Source organism: Dasypus novemcinctus, chromosome 6 (genome assembly GCF_030445035.2).
Source record: "Dasypus novemcinctus isolate mDasNov1 chromosome 6, mDasNov1.1.hap2, whole genome shotgun sequence".
NCBI lineage: Eukaryota > Metazoa > Chordata > Mammalia > Cingulata > Dasypodidae > Dasypus > Dasypus novemcinctus.
Window position 1 is genome coordinate 94,125,801 of NC_080678.1, and position 5,539 is coordinate 94,131,339.

The following is a 5,539-nucleotide window of genomic DNA, read 5'->3' on the forward strand; positions in this document are numbered from 1 at the left end:
GGTATGGGATGTTATTGACAGGCTATATATGGTTGACAGGGAGTTATACAGGGCATATGTCCAGGGTGCATGGTAATGTTTGTATATATACTCATAGTGGAAACAATTAAAAACAACAGCTGGGGGGTACTGGGTTACTGGCCAGGGGGGCTCTGTTGTGGTCCCTAGGGGAGCAGCATCAGTCCCCCAGGTGCAACGGTAAGAACCAGGAAGGAATGAGGGTCCAACAGTGGGCTCCTGATACTAATGACTATGCTTGTGAGCCTATATGCCTGCAATAAGAACAAAGCCTAGAGCAGCATTGTGCCTGGGAGTTTCCTCCTGACAGCCTTCATGTTACTCAAATGTGGCCAGTCTCGAAGCCAAACTCAGCATGTAGATGCAGTGCATTCCCCCCAGTGTGGGATATGACACCCAGGGATGAGCCTCCCTGGCACCGAGGGATCACTACCAAATACCAGCTGAAGATGTAACTACAAAATGACCTTGAATTAAAGGTTCAATATGGATCAGCAGAATATCCCTGTCTACATATAATAACATGACTTTAAAATGCTGTTTGTCCTAATGTAAGGGGGAAATGGAAAGGAGAAATGAGTTTATATGGCTATGAGTCTTTAAAAAAGAGTCTGGAGGTTGTCAGAAGGATTGCCCTTATGCACACCTGAGCAGAGTCTAAGAGACTGATAAAGTAGATACAACCCCAGGTATTGGTTCTTTTGAGAGCTAAAGAGACCCACGGGTTCTATGGTCATGGCAGATGGGGTTCACTGCCATGTCAGTTGGCCCTTCTTTGGAGCCGGTGTTTCTGTGTAATGAAACTGGACTCAGATGGGATCTCTTTTCACAAGACTTTCATGCTACTTTACTGGAATTGTAGTTGGTGTTGGGGTTTAAGATATATTTAGGGGATTTGAATCTCTGGACTGACAATATGATAGCCAGGCCCTGAACCTCAACAGACTTCAACTCTTACACTCTGATTTATTGGACTTATCCCACTCAGCTAACATGGAGTTGAAGAAGGTCAACCACCACACCATGGAGCCTAGAGTGACTACAACTGAAAGCAGGAGGATTGCATCCAGTATCCATGTGGAATCTAAGCCCCCTCTTGACATAGATGTGCAATGGACACAACCAGTCCAATGTCCACAGAGAAAATGTGGCATTGGTGTGGGAAAGGTGGCCATGGTGGCTGCTGGGCGCGGGGAATGGGAGGAAGAGATGAGATGTGGAGGCGTTTTCGGGACTTGGAGTTGTCCTGGGTGGTGCTTCATGGACAATTATGGGACACTGTAGATCCCCCCAGGGCCCACTGGATGGAACGTGGGAGAGTGTGGGCTATGATGTGGACCATTAACTATGAGGTGCAGCGATGCCCAGAGATGTACTTACCAAATGCAATGGATGTGTCATGATGATGGGAGAGAGTGTTGCTGTGGGGGTAGTGGGGGGTGGGGGTGGTGGGGTTGAATGGGACCTCATATTTTTTGAATGTAATATTTTTTAAAAAATGAATTAACAAAAGAGAAAAAAAAAAAGATGTCCACAAGGCTTTTTTTTAATTTATTTTTTTAAAGAAATGATGTTCTTTTTTTTTTAAAGATTTATTTATTTATTTATTTCTCTCCCTTCCCCACCCCCCCAAATCCCGGTTGTCTGTTCTCTGTGTCCATTTGCTGCATCCTGTTTCTTTGTCCGCTTCTGTTGTTAGCAGCATGGGAATCTGTGTCTCTCTTTGTTGCGTCATCTTGTTGTGTCAGCTCTCCGTGTGTGCAGCACCATTCCTGCACAGGCTGCACTTTCTTTCATGCTGGGCGGCTCTCCTTATGGGACACACTCCTTGCGCATGGGGCTCCCCTATGTGGGGGATACCCCTACATGGCACAGCACTCCACAAGGCTTTTTACACCAGATTTATTCATAACAGCCCAAATTTGGAAACAACCCAAAGGTCCATCAACAGGAGAACAGATAGACAATTTGTGGTATAGTAATAAAATTGAACAATATAAAGTAATAGAAGGAAATCTACTGATAAATGCAACAATGTAGATGAATCTTGAAAGCATTATATTGAGCAAAAGAAGATATACTCAAAAGAATGCATATTGTATTGTTCCATTTACACAAAATTTAGAAAAGGGAAAACTAAGTTATGGTGATAGAAATCAGAAGACTGATTGTTTCTAGAGGTTAAGTTGCCTGGAAATGGACACACAGGAGTTTTCTGGGTGTAATGGTAATAGTCTTTTTCTTGATTTGCATCATGGTTACCTTGCGTTTAGCACTTTTTAATACTCTACATTTAAGATTTATGTGTTTTAATGACAGTACATTAAATATTAAAATAAAAGTAGGAAAAATTAAAACTATAATAAATATTGTAACAGTCTATTATAAGAACTGACTAGAATGAATGTACATCACTATTACAGGGTGGTGGGTATGTGGAGAAGCATGGAAAAAATGCAGTTACTGGGAAGCAGACTTGGCCCAATGGATAGGGTGTCTGCCTACCACATGGGAGGCCCGCAGTACAAACCCCAGGCCTCCTTGACCTGTGTGGAGCTGGCCCATGTGCAGCGCTGATGCACGCAAGGAGTGGAGTGCCAAGCAGGGGTGTCTCTCGCATAGGGAAGCCCCACATGCAAGGAGTGCTCCCCATAAGGAGAGTTGCCCAGCGTGAAAGAAAGCACAGCCTGCCCAGAAATGGTGCCACACACATGGAGAGCTGACACAACAAGATGACACAACAAAAAAAGAAACACAGATTCCTGGTGCCACTGATAAGGACAGAAGCAGTCAAAGAAGAACACACAGCAAATGAACACAGAGAGCAGACAACTGGGGGGACGGGCAGGGATGGGGAGAGAAATAAATAAATAAATTAAATTAAATCTTAAAAAAAAAGAAAAAGCAATTACTGTAACCTCTGGACTATAGTTAACAGCAATACTGTAATATTCCTGCATTAATGCCAAAGTGTACGGTGTTAATAATAGGGGGATATGGAAAAATATGCCAAATGTACACTACAGACCTTAGTTAGATGTAATAGTCTGATGATATTATCTTTTAACCTCTAGCAAATGATCCACAATGGTGTGGTAAGTTGGAGAAAGGTTATTGTATGGGAATTCTACACATGTGCATGATTGTTTTGTAAGTTCACAACTTCTGTAATAAAAATATGTTAAAAATAAATAAATTTGAAAATGTAGATGAAATGTAAAAATGCCTAGAAAAGTAGAGTACCAAAAAGAACCGTGAATGTATGGATAACTCTAGTAATCCTATAACCATTGAAAATATGAATCTGTTCTTTAAAGCATTCACCAAAGAAAACTCCAGGACAAGATGGTTTCCAAGGTAAAGTCTATTAATCATTTAAGAAAGAAATTAATATATTCATACACAATTTTGAGGGAATAGGAAATAACGTTTACCAAATTAATTTTAGAACAGTAAAATTTTAGACAAATATCACTGTGAACAGATACAAATATTCCATAAGTTATCAAAAATACATAAAATGAATAACACACCACAGCAAAGTTAAATTCATACATGTAATGAATGATTGGTTTAGTATTTGAAAGTAGTGTTGCTCACCAGAATGAGCATATAATCATTTAAATGGATTAATGGATTTAGAACAATATTCTGGTAAAATTTAATATGTGTTCATGAAATAGCATTTGACAGTTAGAAATAGAATAAAGAGATTTTAATTTTCAACAGTAGCTACCAAAAAACTGACAGAAAATTTATTTAATAGTGAACCCTAAAAGTCCGAGAGTACAAACAAGTCAAGATGCTTCAATATTCTACCTCTAATAAAATTTTGTCATACTAGTCAGTGCAATAAAGCAAGAAAAATAGTATAAGGATTGGAAAGAAGAAAATATTATCATATGTAATGATACTGGCTATGAACTATTAAAATAACTTACATAGAAATTACCAGAATTTTTAAGAGAGAAACTTCCACTTCTGGTCAAGATGATAAATTAGCAGGGGCTAACATAAACAACTACTGACAAGGCAAAATATATGAAACAACAGTTAACAGATATGGACCAAATATTATTGTTTTAGTTTGTTAAAGGCTGCAAAGGCAATATACCAGAAATGTATTGGCTTTTATGGTGGGGATTTATTAGTTTAAAAGCTTACAGTTTCCAGGCCAAGAAAAATGTCCTAATCTAGGCTTCATCAGGTGGTGCTTTCTCCCCAAGCAGCAGCTATGGGCACTTGGCATGTCACGATGGCAACATCTGCCAGTCTCTGCCTTCTCCTCCAGGATCTGTTACTTTCGGCTTTAGCTGTTCCATCTGTAGCTTTCCCTCTTAGCTTCTAGGTGCTTTTTCTCTGTGTCTGTGGCCTTCTTACCTCATATTACTCTAATTTATAAAGGACTCCAGTAAGAGGATTAAGACCCTGGGTCATGCCCAATCAAAGTGATCTAATCAAAAGGAAGGTCAATTAACTGAATCTAAACAAAAAGTTCCATATACAATAGGTTTTTTTACACCCATAGGAATGGATTAGCTTAAGAACTTCAGCTTCTAGGGCCCACAAAAGACTCAAACTTTCACATTGAATGTGATCCCTGAGAAAATTGAAACAAACTGAGCACCAGTTTACTTCCTGAAAGATTCATCTCACAGGTTAGGAGGCAAATTCCAGGCCACAACACAGTGAAGGAGTATGGGAAAAGAGCCATTAAGTCTAAGTGGGTTGAGGAGACAGAGAGCAGCACTTAGAGAAACCTATGTGGCTAGATTTTGTGGGATAGAGTATTAAAGGGACAGGCACTACACACAGAGTCCTGGAGATCTGTTGAGGGGTAACCATGTGTTTTTGTGAAGTACTGATCTATGCTGTGTAAGAGGAAACTACCTAAAACAGGGGGAAATACTCGTTAACAGTGTAAGGAAAACCATTTCTAGCGCTCAAAGGGATGGTAATGGTTCATGTTTCCACCAGAGTAGTAAAAAAAAGAAAGAAAGAAAGAAAGAAATACACTTGGCATCAGAAAGAATCACCAGAGTCATATAAATTAATAGTGGGGGAAAATTAGACTTATACTAAAGGCTCATCTGGACCTTCCCAAATCAAGTTTAAAAATAAGATGCAAAGTAATCCAATTAATTGTAAGTAATTAAATTAGAAAAAAATCAATAGTACTTAAGGAAATACAGCAAATTGACAAACCAACAATATAAAATTCACAATGGTTGGCATCAAATACAATGAAAACAAAAACAAAACACACAAATTGTGCAAAGAACCAGAAAAATATGACCCACAGCAAGGAGAAGAGAAAATTGATAAAAATAGACTTTGAAATAACAGAAATGAAGGCTCAAGCAGGTAAGAACATAAAACAATCATTACATATGTGCTCTGAATGTCCAAACAGGAAAAGAAGTGATGGTCTGTAATATATATAATTAGAGTTCAAGAAGGAATGCAGATATAAGGAGGTGGGGAGCTGGAAAAAATTTCCAAATATGCTGACTATGAAGCC